Genomic DNA, 17016 nt, shown 5'->3' with positions numbered 1-17016 from the left:
AGCCTCCAAATGGGGTCCATCATCCTGCAACAAGGCTCTTAGTGATTCTCATAACAGACTGATTCTCATAAGATGTCACCAGATGATCTTTTGAGGTCCAGCCTGGGCTGGGTTCTATGAAATATAAGCCAGCCTCAGAAAGAAAAAATTCACCCACCGAGAAGCTAACAACAATTGCAGACCTCCAAGGAAGGACTTAAAAAAAGAGTGAGGGAATTTTTCTGTCCAGGAGCCATTTAATTCCTGGCCAGTTCAAACCCTCTTTTATACATAGTGGACAGTTTTTGCACGTTGTGTGGGAAATAAGGAAATAAGTTTATTTTTCTTCTTTTGCCTTCTCTCTACATTTACTAGCAACTTTATGGGTAGGTATTTGAGGATAAATGGATTGCCTCTCTTGCATAAAGGTTTTAAATAAAATGACTCTTTTCTGACTAAAAAATCGGTTACTCAATTTTTAATGGCTTTCTCCTTCCACTGAAGATCATCAGCTTGTATTTGATGCAAAAATGACACTATCATCATAAAAGCTCCTTCTGTTGGGATTCACTGCACCGTTTAGACCAGATAGTAGGGTAAAGTCCTAATGGAGAAAAAAACATTTGAGCAGCTTTCCTGATAGCGTAATTGCCACACTTAGGTGCTGCTGTATGTGAAAACAGAAGTACATAGGAAATTTCCTTGTTCATTCCATATGCTAGAAATTTTACCATCCTGCCTGTATATGTTGTTTGTTATATATATGAGTGTGTGATAAACATCAAAGCAGAAGTTGTCTTTCTCTTTATGTGGTGATGGAGAAGCTTTGTGACGTAAAATGTAACTCCATTCCTGTTGCCTCTTGGAAACAAAAAAACTCACATAAACCCTCCCCCCGGCCCAAAACTCTGCTGAGAGAAAAACCAAGGAAAAATTACATCAAGAAACTCTAAAGCTAGAAGTGTAGCAAAATGATGGCAGCAGAGACGAAGTGTCAAAGCCGGTAAGATATGACAAAATTAGTATGCTGCACCCAAAACCATGTTCTAGAGATTTTTCTTCTGGCCAGCCCTGCTGAGACTCTGCAGTCCTTACTGGGGAAAACCCTCTGCCTTGGCTGAGATGTGCTGACACAGCTGAGAAGCTCAGACACTGACAAAGGTCACCCTGGGATTGGGCCCATTTCCTCGTTTTGCTGGGTTAACATCCTCAGCACTCTGGGTCAGAGAGATATCTACAGCAGCACCTGTCATGTTGTAGCATCTCTCTGGCAGAGTGCTTGGCTATTGCAGAGTGGAAGGTTGGCTTTTGAAGAGTGGGGATTCAAATGTTTTCTCTGCGGCATGCACATATTTATATTAAGAAAAGAACTTGATATATCAAAGTAGGGAAAAGGGTGCTTTCTGTGAAAAAAGAAAGTCTGACAAAGGGCACTCGTAACATTAGGAGGTCTAGGTTTAGGAATGTACAGATTGGGGAACATATTTTGTTGACCTCTTCTCCCAGAGTAATTGAAAATTATTCAGCTCTGCTGAGTGTAACTGCCAGGAGCTTCTGCTTGATATAATTGAGTTCTCTACCCTCAATTTGTCTGCCTGTGTTTCAGGCTTTGAAAAAATAGCATTTAACCTTTTATTGTTTATTCAGACTTATTTAGAGAAAAACAAAAATCTCTGTGGCTGGCTGTATCAACTACCCTCATTTTTGCTGATCTCTAGAATGAGGTGAATGTCAATAAAAAGCAGCTCAAAAACTCTTTCTTCCAGGGTTATTACTGACGGTGTAAACAGTTTTCAATGATATTGTATGTCCCTGATTATGTTATCATGTGGAATGGATACAGCCCTGTTCCTTTCAAAGGACTCAACATGTATTTGTGCCAGGCAGCTACCTTGTGCTGGCAGGTGTCTGCAATTATTGTGTCATCTGCATTTGGGATTTCACCCTAAACATGATAAACTCTAAACACATTAAAAAGTGGCATTTTAAGTGCCTTGATCTCAGAGAAAATCTCACTGCAATTGGACTCCACTGCTCAGGTATGGCCTCCAACTAGACCTTGTGTGGGCCATTCAGCCAGTTCTCAATCCCTCTCACTGTCCACTCATCCAGTCCATGCTTCCTGAGTTTGTCTCTTATTCTAGTATGTTTTGCCAAGTTTTTTGATGTGTAAATCTCAGGATGATGCCTCAGCAGTAAGGAGGTAGGTATATTGATTAGATTATAGCCAAAGCTTGAAGCAATACTGATTTATTTACTAGCAATGAATTCAAATTGCTTTATTTTTCCAATGTCTTGACACTTCTCCAAGGCCAGTTTCTTATTCTTTGGACTAATGTGTGCTTCTGTGCTGTCACTGATCATCTGTGCAGTGCTGGTGTTACTGATGGGCAACACTGGCATACCATGTGTGAGGGAGGTATTTTTAATATAGGTTCATGGTGACCTTTTATTTTTTATTTTTAAGTCTTGCTCCTTAAATTGGGCACAGGGCAGCAGGCTCCTTGCATTGGGCTGTCAGAGAAGGTAAGTTTGCAGTGCTTGGCAGGAGATGAAAGAGGGTTTACAGAGAGCTGCAGGCAGGGAACTGGGGAATATCAATGTAGATGTGTATGCCAGGGAGAAAGGTGCATCATGTCACCTGTAGAATGAGCTTGGTTAAGAACCCAAGAGCTTTTGTTTTGCCTAAAATAGCTCTAATTCCTCTCTGAGGAGGAATTAGCCGAGAATCTACCCAGAGAGGTCCTTGTTCTAGGGTCTGTGCCACCTTGAAGTGCAGCTGACAATTTGGGTCCACATTCCTTTGGCTGGTAATACCCAGAAGGGGAAAACAAAGCCTTTATCACAGCATGTTGAGGTGCGATGGAGTTATCAGTGTTAATGGTTTGTGATTCCCTCTCCCCAGGCATGTGCCCTCCTACAGACCTTCACAGTGGGTTCTACAGCCCAGAGGCACAGTCACTGCCTAGGACATAGAACACAAAGACGCTGTGACTACAATGCAGTATCAAGTGTTTTGCTGGCTTGTAAATCCAATGATTTCAGGATTCATTTTTGTAATCTGTGGCAAAGGAAACATGTACAAGCCATGGGAGTGTGTGGAATGGGGAATACAGAAGGGAAAGCTCATGGTTTTACCTTCAGCCTCTGCTTTCAGTTTTTCTGGTGGGTCGATATGTCCTGTGGCAACCTCCATGGTCAGACACAGCAGCTTTTGGAGCTCTGAAAAGAAAATTATGACTATCCTCAACCTCAACTATTCAGAATAAATCTTGTCCAGAATAGCTCTATTGTTCCTCACACAGTAGAAAAGTGTTGGCTTTCCATGGCTTTGGCAGGGTTGTAATAACTCAGGGTGTGATTTTGCCTGAGACTGTGTCTGTGAATAACCTTTCACAGGCAGTGATCCTGCAAACATTCTGGCATGTCAGTGTTCTTACAGGTTATTCCATGCATGAACGTACATGACTGTTGGAACTGAGGGCTTAGGCATGGAGACGTTATGTTTGCAAAGGTAGTCATTTCCTGAGTGTAATGTCAGAAACCTGTGTTCAGTTTGTTTTGTTTTCTACTGTTCTGGAGGTTTATCAAACTCTATAACTTCTTAAATAGGACTGTGCATAGTTGTTTCAGAGAGACTCATCTGTCTGAACAAAGGACTGTTTATTATGTTTTAAAATTAAAAGGAAATTAGATTTGTTTTTGCAAAGATGCCGATAATTCTCTTGGTTTCTTTTTTTTTTTTTTTTTGCAAATGGATCCAGAAAATGTATTTGTGTATAACATTCTTCATATACATACAAGATGTGTTTCCTGATGGGAAAAAATAATCCAAGCCTACAGTTGTTCAGTCCTTGACTGCCACTTAACAGAGAACAGAACCTTACATAAACACATATGTGGTAATAAACAGCAGACATGGGCATGCTGGTTTCATGTTGCTCTGACTCTGGAGTGTTTATCATTGTCTGGTACGTGTCTTTCATTGCCTTGCCCTGTCCTGGTTCCATGTGCAGGGGGGACGGAGGGTGGTGGCATTTTCATGATGATGTGTGGGGTGTGCAGTTGGGTGCTCACCAGGTGGTGAGCAATTGCTTGTGAATTGTTCTCCTGCCTTGTACACTCTGTTGTTAGTATTGTTACTGTTTGTTTCCTTATTTCATTGCTGTTTCTGGTAAATTGCTCTTATCTCAACCTGTGATCTTCATCCTTTTGTGCCCCCAATTCTCCTCTCCATCCCACTGCAGGGGTGAGGGGGGGGGTGAGAGGGAAGAGAGCGAGCAGTGTGTGGTCTGGGGTGTTTCAGTGGGAACACTAAATTGGGGAATACCATTCCTAAATCACGACATGCCCATAATTTCCTACAGTCACAGGAAACACCTACAGGAAATAGAATGACCATAGGACGCAAAGATCACAGTCACCTCAGCCATTCATTACTGCCTGTCGTATTAGAAGAAATGAGGTTGTGACAGTGTTTCCTCCTTAATCAGCTGGAAGAGAAGGGTCCTCCCAGGTACGTGAAATACCACTTACTTTCCTCTTACAAAATGGAATGATTTTGAGCAGTGCCAAACCATTAAAGATTTTGCAGTGTCGCGGAAAGGTTGTAAGAGACCACTCGGTTGCCGACCCAAGCCGGGTGAGTTTAAAGGCCACATCCTCAGCAGATGCAGACTGGCACCCTTCAATTGACATCAGCTGAGTGATGGAGCTTCTAATAGACTCCAAGAAGCCTTAGAGAATTAGGCTCAGCCAAAGGGCCTGCAGTCCTGCAATTACTGTTTTACTTTCTCAATTATTGTTCCAGTAACTTCATTTGATTGATTTTTTTTCTTGTTCTGTTAGTATGCGTAACTGATCAGAATCTGATTTTTCCACCACAGTACAGGGTATTATCAAGCCCATATCTTTTTGTCCAGCCTGCTTGCTAAGCTAGGTATAGTGAAGCCATGGTCTGAATGCATCTAGGTTCACATTTAAGACATGTCTGAAAATCTACAGTAGTTTGCTTTTTTCTTTCCTCCTTCTTTCTTTCTTTCTTTTTTTTTTTGCTAATCCCAAGCCATAGAACATAGAAGCTTTTTATGGTCTGTTTTGATACCTGGAAGTACTATGAAGCTGGTGATCATGATACAGTTTGGGTTGAGCCTGGTTGGTAGGGACAGGTTGAAAGAAGTAATCTAAATAAAAGTGCATAGCCTCTTGGACCAAAAATTGGTTGGCTTGCCAGTCCCAATTCATCTATCTCACAAAAAAACCAAACAGAAAAAAATCCTCAGCAAATTCCTATCAGTTTCACAGGGGTCATTTGCTTTTCTGGCTTCCACTAAGGATATCATTATGCTCTTTAGTCCTAACCCAGTCCTAACCTGCTCAGCTTTCTAAATAGTTAGTTTAATTAATCCCCTGCCTTTCTGATTGTGAGTGCTATGTAGTACAAGTGAGATTTTGATGCAAAGCATCACTAAATTAATTAGTTTTGGCCCTGATCCACCAGATTTAATGGGGGTATTTGCACGTTCAAAGGTAGACCACTGTTGAAGTGCCTCATTGAATGGGGCACTTCTCCCTTAATGAGAGGGGGCGAGGCAGCTTGGCCTCTGGCTGCTGGATGAAGTTATCAGGAGTACTTACCGCCTTGGCAGACAACCTCTGCTCCTGGTAAGCCATAACGATATTTTAGTTATATCTTGTAAAGAAGTGGAGCACCTTTGAGTAATCTTCATCTTATTTTCTGCCACCTTCGTCTGTATGGCAGTGTTACCTCATGTTGAAAGTGTTCTTACTGAATTTGTGATATTCTCTATCCACATCTCAGAAAGCACTCTGGTTAAAGCTGTGAGAGAGACGTAGCATGAAAGGTTTCATCAACACCACCTTAGATGTTAGATTTTTAACAGAAATAATCCTGTGTGGTCGTGGACTGATGCTGTTAATTTGATTCTTGGCCTGCATCTTACTGTTATCTTGTAGACTGAGATTAAAATTGATGCCATCTTTCTGCTTTTGCAGGACCGTGGTGTATTCCACATCAACAGACACTACTTGTTAACTTTTCATCAGTGTGTACGTAAGGAAGAGGAGGGGAAACATTGCCAACCTCATTTTGGTTCCTGTGGCTGTTTAGAGCAACCCACTGACTGGATGAAGCTCTGTGTCCTCCTTCAGTAAAACTCTGGCCCTGTTGAAATTCTGAGCATCTCCCACCTACCTCACTAAAGCTGGAATTTCATTCTGTGAATTTTCATGGGCTTTTCTCAATGTACAAAGGTAACTGTGCCCAACAGCACATGCTGGGGTTCAACAGCATTGCAAAGCTTTTTAAACAACCACTCTTGCAATAGTGTCTCCATAGTTTGGCCTGGCTCTGTAAGATGCTGCTAGAGTTTCACAGGTAAATGGTATAGGTGAAGTATTATAAAATGATGAACTTAACAGATAAATCACAGGCCATGAGTTCTGCCTTCGAACTTGGATGATGAAAACTGAAATGACTCAGGTAGAATAGTAACCTCTTTTGCGAATCTAGTGTTTGAAAGTGTTACATGATACAGCAATCCAAACTGGCACTGGGGAACTTTTATTTTACTGTTTTTTATTTGCTTGTACCGGCTGAGATGGATTAGATCACAACTCCAGGATAACCTTTCTGTTCAAGGCAACAGCAATGCAGTGCTTCTTCTTGAGAAGTTAGCTCTGAAAGGCATAAGTCCTGCCTGACTCCTATGGCTATTCAGATTTCCATCAGAGCCTTTGGGAGTGTAGAAATTCATCTGGGCCTACTGAACAGTTTTGCCGGGAGAACCCTGCTTCCCCTCCCAAAAGAAGCAATAATCTAATGGTGCTACTGTGGGTGAGGGGGTACTTTTTAGGGTAGAGGAATAAAACCGTGGTTTTCACCGAATCACTCTCCAATGACTTGAGGCAGCCATCTTTCCCTGAATTTCTGCCTTAGTTCAGGACTATTCTAGCAACCCTGGTGCTTTTTGACTAACCTAAAAAATAAAACAAAAATGCATCTGTGTACCCTTAACGACACCAAGTCTTCCCCTTGGTCAGAGGCACGCAGGCCTCTCATCTTTCCCAGATCCACGTCCAGGAGGTCCTTTCCCTGGGTCAGGGGCAGTCCAGGTACCCCGTGCCGGCGCATGTAAAGGGAGAACAGGGGTAATGAATACGCGGCAGCCCGCGGTGGGAGCCCTGCCACTGTTAAATTTGTAGCCAATTAGCCGTGTTGCACAATTCCAGCAGAGTAACACCAGTCTCTATAGACCCGGTATAGAGAGAGAAATTAGTTTAGACAAATACCTCTTAATCCCTTGTTCTTGGCTGGGCTGGAGCGCCTACTGCTAAGTGCTAATGGCACGGGGAAATCCCAATTCCCAGTGTCAAGGGCTTCGAGGAATCAGGCTATCAAAGGGAGACATTTATTTTGCATTAGCTTTGATCAGCGGCTCCTGTGTGAAATCTCCTTAAATAAACACCCCGCGCGGCCTCACGCTCGGGGGCACTCGGGTTTCGCTCCGGGCGGGCAGGAGAGGGAACCCGAGCCTCTTCCCGCCGGGGCGGAATCACGGAATCGATCAGGTTGGAAAAGACCTCAGAGATCACCGAGCCCAACCTACGACCGAACACCACCTTGTCAAGCAGACCACAACACTCAGCGCCACGTCCAGTCTTTCCTGAAACACCTCCAGGGATGGTGACTCCACCACCTCCCTGGGCAGCCCATTCCAATGTCTAACCACCCTTTCTGTGAAGCGTTTCATCCTAATGTCCAAACTAAGCCCTGGCGCAGCTTAAGACCGTGTCCCCTCGTTCTGTCGCTGGTTGCCTGGGAGAAGGGGCAGCAGCCTGCCCGGGGCGGGAACCCATGGGGACGGGTGCGGAAAGGAGCCGGGCAGGGCGGTGCGGGAAGGAACCGGGGCGGTGCGGGAGAGAGCCCGGCAGTGCGGGAGGGAGCCGGGGCTGTGCGGAGAGAGAGCCGGGCAGGGCGGAGGGAGCGAGGCCGCCGAGATGGCTGCGACGCTTGGACGATCTCGCGCTGCCCCCCGGCGGCCATTCCCGCCGTGCTCCGCCCGCCGCCGCTCCGGCGCCCCGGCTCCCGCCGGGCCTTCGGCGCTTTGGAAGGGCGGGGTTGGGTCTCCCGCTGTCCCCGGGCCACTGTGGGGTGCGTCTCCCCCGGCCGGTCGGCCCTCGAAGCCGGTGCTCGGCTGGCAGCCGGCGGTGCCCGACGGGAGCCTCAGCCCGCACACCGGGGAGCCGAGCGGGGCGAACCTCGCTTTCCCAGCGCCGGCCGCCCTCGCGCATTTCGGGCATTAAAATGTCGCCATTTGCAACGCAAACGCACCAGTGTTGCAAAAAACCAAACCAAAACAAAAAGCCAAAACAGTGAGAGTGCGCAATCAGCGTCGCTGTGCCCTGTCCTTGTGTCAGGTAGCTGGAGCTTTTCCATGGCATTAAAGGATAATATCTCGCACCTGGGGCTGCCACGAGGAACAAGAGTGTGTTTTTGTGCTTCAGCCTCCACATGTATTCTAGATGCAATTTGCCAAATGATACTTATGTCTAAAATAAGCTAAAATAATATAATAAAAGATGAAAATTGTATGGGAAGCTCCCTGGACACAATTATTAGGCCCTTGTGCCATTACTTTGATGCTCCAGAAGCTTCTGGGACCGAGGGGAAATTGTACTGACACATGCAAAGTAACTTTTCGGTTATTTTCAGATCACAGAGTGGCATGCAGGGGAAAGAAATAATGTATTGCTCCTAAATACTAATTATTTGCATGCACTGGGTCTTGGTCCATAATTGGAATGTGTGCAACGTGTATATATAAAATGTAGCAATTTCTGTACTTATGTAAGTAGCTGTTATCTAAAAATTACATAGCTTACTACTGTGTTAACTTTATGACTGCTTCCTGGCATTGCCTGGACACACAGTACCTGCAGAAGGCACCTGCTGGGTTTCTGAATGCATCAGGTACATCCTAGCATTTCAGTGACTTTGGAGGAATGTTAATAGCATGACAGTAGCACAGCAGGCTTCGAAGAAGAGTGGTGGGGAGGGAGGATGAGCAATGACGGTTACATTAGGGCCACTTTGCAAGCATCTAAAATAATTTTATAGATGAAATACCCATATATTAAACAAGGATGCGAAGATGGAATGGGTGAAAGTTGATTTTCTGAGTGTTTGGCTTGTAAGTACCCAATTATTTTTCAGCTGTAAATAGCAAATGTGGCTTCAAGTTCCTACTTACCTCTGAGCCTTTTTTTTTCAGGAAGGACACTGGGTCTGTGTGATGGCCTTCTAATCCACAGATTCATTATCTGGTTATGGTCATCTTTTTCGTCCCCCTCAGTGTTTATCCTTGGGGTTAGCATCTGTTAATGCTCTGGTTGTATCTGCATCATCAGGAGCTAATAACCCTGTCTCTGGGACAGCCAGGAAGGCTTCTCTGTGTGCTGGGGCCTCAGCTGAGCTTGGAGATATGATTACTCTGTAAGAGATGAGCCCAGTTTATGGAGCTGAGCTAGCATCCTTTCTGCTGAATGCTCCCACTGGGTGTACTTTCAGTTGTGGAGAGTGGCAGGGGTCAGCTCTCAGTTTGGAGTATTGCAGGGATGGGACTTGGCCCATGAGTCGTGTAGTTCTCTAATGAATCAACACCTTTGAGTGAAAAAATATTTGATAGGAAATCCCCCAACTGCCAGGCGCTTAGCTCCTTGGCAGAGGGAAATGTGAGGACAACTGGAGGCTTCTCTACTGTGGCAAAGATTACCAGTGGCTAAGGTTAACGCAAAATGCAATTCGCATTGGAAATAAGTTGTGGATTTTTAACATTTAATTAACTACTCAGGCATATTGCCAGGAGGTGTAACAGAATTTTTTTTTCATTGCTTTTAAGTTTTTTAAATGAAGACTGGTTGTCTTTGTAGAAGATATACTCTAATCCAAATGTAAATTGTTGGGATCAATGCAGGAATTACTGGATGAACTTCTCTGGCCCTTGCTATGCTGCATGTCAGACTAGATGATGCTAACAATCACTTCTGGCCATAAAAATGTATGAGCACTAGAAAATTATAAGTTTGAGAAGAATAAAATGATATGAAATTAACTCTGTAACAGAAATATTTTTGCAACATAAACTCCTCTTTAACTTCTCTTGCATTATTTCACACCCTCATTGAAAGCAACCCAGATTTATAGTTGTATTTTCACATTAAAAACAACAGTTGAGAAACTTAAATAAGGAAAAAATGTAGTTAAACAGAAAGGTTTGACTCCCAATAAAAGGTCTGTCTGACCTGTTAATTTGCTACTCAGTTTCCTTATTGGAGGAACAACTTCCTGCAGCCATTGCTTTTTCTTGACTGACTCTGTTTTTAGAAATTCTCCCATTTAAGACATGATATGATTGAACAGGTAATTGACTGTGTCTTTCTTGATAGATGAGTGGTATTTGCATTTAACCCTCTCAGATAACTGTCTTGCAAGAGCTCAAAAAGTAGGCTTTCAGCCTCTCCATGTTGTCCCAATGATCCTGGGAACAACCCCCTGACTTCAACAGAAACACGATTAGCTACTGTGACCTCACATTTATTAGGCATGTTCAGAAATCTCTGTAAGTGAATGTGAGATGGAGGCTATGCCAAACACAATCCGTGTGCAGCTATCTTAAATGCTTACTCCATGTAACGTAAGTCCGCTGAAGCAAAATATATAGAAGTGAGTAAAACCAAAATTCATGCTGTGAACCAGCTTTTTGCTTACTGTCTTTTTCTCTCTGAAAGTTTTCAAGAAAGAAAGGAAAATTACAGCAAAAAATCAAAGAAGTTGGAAAAATCAATTTTTTTTTCAATACAAAGAGGGTATGAAGGCCTCATGTCTCTAATGTTTTTCTTGACCTCTCTAAAACATAACTCCTGAGGAAGTACTTGATCTGCCCGGAGTTGAATCATGTCATGTGGTTTTGTTTTATTTTGAAAGGTGGACATTTTTGAGTTGTCTGTTTTCATTTTGAATGGGGCAAAGCAATAAATTCTGGTTTTGACATATTTCTTCCCACTGAGATTTTCAAGACTTGTTTCCCTAGCCTAACAAAGACCTGGCTTAAGACTGGTTGCTCTCTGTCACATTTTCAGTGAGAAACTGTCTGGGCTGCTCACTCCTTAACAAGGAAAAAAAAAGGCCTATTTTCCAAAACTCTTCCGCAGTAAGATACTTCTTGGATGTGATTCATCTTGACCATTTTCAGCTGCTACATTAGGATGAGGTAATTTGTAACTTGAAAAAATTTTTTACAAGGGGCTATAGATTACAAACTTAGCTATAAATGTCTATATTGTATTTACCTGGTGTTGGCCATTGAACATTAAGTAGGAACAAACATAAAAGAATAGATGAAGAGAGAGCAGGAGGTAATATTTTCCAAAAATACTTAATAAGGAAAAAAACGAGTGCTTACAAAATAAAAGTGGTCTGTGAATTCATAGGAAAGGAAAAATAGAATAGAGAAGGCCAAAAGAATGTATAGATGACAAAAAGGAAAGGTTTTAACTCTTTCACAGTGGTGGGGCCCAGATAGAAAACAGGTGTTTTCTTGTAGCTGTACTAGTTGAAGTCTGGTCAAAAGAGGAAAAATATACCCCAATGGTGAGGCTTGGAAAACTGAGGGATGTTGAAATCTCCTTAATACATAATTTTTGCTCAGCTGAGTGCCTTCTTTGATACTGCCTAAGCATACTGCAATGTAACAAGCAGTTACAGCATCCAGCACATTACAGTCCTCTTCACTTTGCCTTGCCTTCATCTGGGAAACAGTTATGTTTCTGTACAGCCAGTGGGAGAGTATGAGAAGAGATGGGCACTTTGGGCACTTACCTTCCAACATATCAAAATACCATAAGGGAAACTGCCCCTCTCCCTGCCTACCTCAAATTCAGCCTGAAGCTGCAGCCTGGCCTCAGGGTCAGAGTGGGTACATCTGCTCTAAGATTTGGGATAGTACCGGGAGCATTCCTGACACTAGAGCTTGATTGTGCTGTTAAATTTAGAAAGTGGACCCTGGAACAGTTTTGACCTGGGATGACTAACTCAAATGTTGTCCTTCTCTCAAATAGTTTTTAGACACTTTTGTTGCTTTCAAATCCAAATGCCCTTTAACCATCAATCAGCTGAGAATATTTTCTCTCCCAATTTTTCTGAGATCTGCATATCTAGGCTGTGTCTAGTGTTTCCTTGCAGGTTGCTGTAACAACTGTGCTTTCTTTTCTGTTTCACAGACTTTCAAACCTCCCCAGAATCAGAACAAATTCCTCAGCCTTGGAAGCACCCCTTTGTTTGGACTGTGGCACATATTGTCAGTGCTTGATTATTGATTCAACAACTCAGCAGACAAAAGGACCATCCTGGGTTCTTACACTTGCCTTTAAATGAAAGTTGTCAATTAGGCCCTTCAGTTTCAAAGGAGTTTAAGCTGACCAAACAATCTGACACCTATTCACTCACACAAAGGGGAAGAAGTCAGAAGAAGTAAATATTGCATATTAAGTCTCCTTGTCTATGAAATCTGAAGAGTAGCCAAAATCTGCTCGTTGTCTTTACATCTCTGATACTGTCTAAACTCTTTATTCCAGAATCTAAAGTGTGTAGTCATGCCACCATTGTCTCAGCTGCAGTTGAACACTGCAATGACTTTTAATCTGCTTTCTTTCTTCCCTCTTCCTTGACCCTGGATCTGTCAAAATCACTTACTTTATCTACTACTCTGATTGTGTAGTTCAGCTCTTTTAATCTCTCCTCTAATTCTGCTTTGTTTATTTGATTCCTATTCTATAAATCCCTCACTCCTTCAGCCAAAGGGACATCTTTGTCTTCTCTTATCATAACTTCTTAAACCTCATGTTGCTCTGTTGAATCCTGTTCCAGGTCATGGATGGCTACAGAAAGACTTTGACTGTAATTAGCTGGGAACTGGAGTTAGTCCTCTACTCACCTGCATTATGTTTTCTAAATATCCAATGTTGTGGTTTTCTCTACATTTGCACCAGCACATGCAATACAATTTTCTATCCAGGCAATGTGTTTTTAGTGCATTGGAGCTCCCTAGATTTTATAGACCTGATTAAAATCTCCAGAACCTGTCTGTGATACAAGGGGAAGACTAGGTATGCACAAGAAATATTGCTGAAACTGCAAGACTAACTGAAAAACCAGGTAGGCCAAGGTGGTCAAGAAAGTAGCCTGGCTTTAGGTCCTATTTTTTCTGGTGGTCAAGCCTGGAACCATGTCTTAGGATCATAGAACCATTTAGATTAGAATAAACCTTTAATATCATTGAGTCCAACTGTAAAGCTGACACTGACAGGTCCACCACTAAATCATTCTCTAAGCATCACATCTCTGATATATCCCTGAGTACCACATCTATGTGTCTTTTAAATACCTCCAGAGATGGCGGTGAAAAAGACACTCAATACGTAATTTCTCTTATGGCTCTCTAGGGAGCTCCTCGAAGACTGGGAAAAACTATTTTCCAAGTCTGCATCCTGACTGATTTCCAGATGGGACTTCAACCCACATCTCCTGTAGCTCAGGAAATGTCCTAACTCCCAAGTTATATCTGTTTTTTGATGCATGGCTCTCCTTCTGTTGTGCTGAAGACCTAACACAGCTGTGCCATCTAATTAGACTGTATGGAAGGGCATACCAGCTTAGGTAAGCTCTCACTTTGAAGCAGAGAAACTCACAGAACAGATGAATGATTTTTTAGAAAAACAGTTTTGACCATGAAAACACACTGGTTTGTTAATATGTTTTCTTGGAAAAGTAGGATCTACCTGAGTGTGGTTACTGGTTTAGACACTGGTGACCTGCATTGGGATAGTACTTAATGTATTTTTTTTGTGTATCTCTCAATGTCCTAGCCACCTCTCTTTCTCTACAAGTTTTCTTGAATTCTTCCTTGTATTTTTCTTTGGCTTACAAAATTATTAGCCCATACTGGGAGGGTGTATGTGTATGTCTCACATTTTTTTTTTAATTAAAAAAAATCCAATGTGAGAATAAAGTAATAACTTTCCTCTTTGATTGTGGAATACAGCACATGTTTTAAGCCAATCTTATTTTATGGCTCTTCCAATAATCTGTCTCATGTGCAGATTTTCTTGTAAAACTAAGTCCCTGCACTAGTTCTTTAAATATGTAATGACACTCCCCAGTCTGTTATGAAATCTATGAACTACTCAGTCACATTTGCTATTACCCAGGTAAAAAAGATGCAAAGTTCCAGTCTGCAGCTCTCTTGTGTCCTACTGTGACAGTTTCTGAAAGAGCTTCTGGTTTTGTGTGTGCTCCCAGGAGGGAGTGGCTGAACTGACATGGCTCTCTCTGGAAGCTCCACCTTGCCAGCCACAAACCAGAGGCAGCCATAAATACCTCAGGGCCAAGGTGCAAGGAAACCTGTGTCAGAAATATCTAAATTTATCTGCTCCTGAAAAATGATCCCCCCTGCACTCTCATTATTACAAAAAATGAAAAAAAATCCCACCCAAAACAAAACAAAAAAATGAAATCAAAGCCTTGAAGCAGGAAGGTAGTTAGTTTTTTTCTGAATTTGCTGCCTTTTAGATGTTTTGAGCATTTCTCAGTCCAAAGTGCTACCCAACCCTCTGCTGACTCCTGCTGGATTCACTATGTCACGTGGTTGAGTTTTTCACACGTTAATTGTGTGAAAGTATGTCTCTTTTTGTGGAAATTTTCAATCTTCCATGCTTAATTTTTTTGAAATGTCTCTTTGTAGTTGCATTATGATAAAAGGGGGAGGTAAAAGTGCCTCATCTATCTTTTCTGTCACACTCCTTATTTCCTCTGCATTTGATCATTTCCTCTTTTATTCATCTCATCTCTTATGTAAACAGTCCAATTCTGTTCCATTTTGTTTCATTTTGGAGGTTTTCTGTGTCCCTAATTATTCTCATCACCCATTTCTGAACTCTTCTATCTGCTATATCCTTTTTTGACATTTTAGGTGCAAATTGTTACAGGTGCAATTTAGATCACTTAAATGTCCAAGTCCCTGACTTATGGATGCAATCAGGGACTCAGACATCTAAGTAACTAGATTGCAGGCACAAATAATTACATTGCAAAATGTGCCTGAAAGTTTTGTGCCCATGAGAAATGGTTAAAGCCAGACTAAATATCAGAGCTTAATCACAAGCAAAATATCCCCATCACTGTTTAAAAGAGAAAAGGACCCCCTCCATTTGAACAAGGTGGTAACACAGAAAAAAAGTCAACTGTTTAAACTCTTGGTATATAGAGCTATATGATAAGTGTAATAATGAATAGAATAATTGGTCAGAAAGATGTGGAACAGAATTGTAATAGTAATGTCTGTGGACCTTACTGGATGAGAAGAGCATGGTGTGTACTGAGCTTCCATGCTGACCATGGTTTATCATTTGCATGTTTCTGTCTTTAAAAATGAGACTTGAGATGGTTTATTTTGTGGCATTGAAATATTTCTACAGGAAGAGGGTCTAAGAGACTTTATCTGTGTCCATGATGCAATATTCTAGAAAATTCAGTCTAATATTATTGAAAAATATTTCAAACAAGATTTTATCATTCCTTCTCATTATAAATTAAATGTGTTTCTTGGTTGAGGTTTCAACAGCCTGCAAAGTTGGGTCATGTTGTTCGATGGTGTTCCTGGAAAATTTGGAATGAGAGCTGGATTTTTTTTAAAGAAACAAAAATATTTGAACTAGAACTTTATTTCCTAGATTTTCTATATTGGTTAGAACAAAGTTTCATTGTGAGTTGAAAAAATGTAGCTCCTCTTTCAAATGTATGAAGAGAAGTATTTATGCTTTCTCCTATTTCTTCTAAAAAGAAAAAAAAATTTTCTATTTGAGACCCAAAGATTTCTAATATTCAAAATTAATGCAGTATTCTATATTGGAAAATGTTCTGTTCCATTCCTTCTCATTAAACTTTCTGAAAAAGAAACCAAAAGATAAAAAAGAGCAGTATGTAGGGACTAGGTATGTTCTAGAATTAGACATAGTAGTAAACTTTGATTTTAATCCATAAACACAGATAAATTTCAAAACATTATGGACCTATAATGCTCTTTTCTCCTATGGACTGTCAGCAGTGGAAGAGGGGAGAAAGCTGGCAGGATGAATTTATAATAGCATCTGGGCAATTTCGGCTAACTTTTTCCTCCTGTCTTCCCAAATTCTATTTTATTTTCTTATGCATTTCAGCCCTGTGTTTGCTTCAGTCCCAACTTGTGCCTCCTTTGCTCTGTTAGTCAGCATTCCCAGCTCATGGGTTTTGGTCATCTTATGAGACTGAGATTGGTTAAATATTAATGCCAAACCTTAGTATGGACAAAGCAAAAATAAGTCAATTTTCAATATTGAAATAAACTTCAAATCTCATCAAGCCTGGCTATAGTACAAGAAATTTCTTTCCATAAGGGACATTATCTCCTCAAGAGTATTTCTCCCTTAACTAAATGTCATATTATTTACTAATGGGTCCACATATCAGAAACTTTGAAGAATTATTTATCCTCAACTATGTGCTCCTTGTTACTCACATAAGAGGACTTATGCATGGAGGAATCACTTCACTTTAATTAGATGGGCCATATTAAGTCCCTCAAAATAAGCATTCTATCTAGAATTGCTTAAATATTTAATCAGCTCCCAATCAGAAGTCCTGTTTGGATAGGTACCCATGATTCTATCTTCTTCTTACTGAAGACAATGAGAAAACTCCAAGTAATTTTAAAGGGAGCAGGAACAAACTCAGTGCATATGTGTTAAATTTATTAAATTAAAGTGAATGAGCTCACAGAAAGAAAGAATAACTGCACAGACATTTTTCAGTGCACTTTCACAGAATAATGTCTCTCTGGAATTAAGTGAAGTTTCTCAGTTAGGCGAACTGGTAGGACTTTGAATTTGGGCAGAAGGAGAAGCACCTGAGAAGTAGAAGTTGAC

Source organism: Manacus vitellinus, unplaced genomic scaffold, assembly GCF_001715985.3.
Source record: "Manacus vitellinus isolate BGI_N305 unplaced genomic scaffold, ASM171598v3 scaffold_7_pilon, whole genome shotgun sequence".
NCBI lineage: Eukaryota > Metazoa > Chordata > Aves > Passeriformes > Pipridae > Manacus > Manacus vitellinus.
This window is presented reverse-complemented; position numbering follows the sequence as displayed.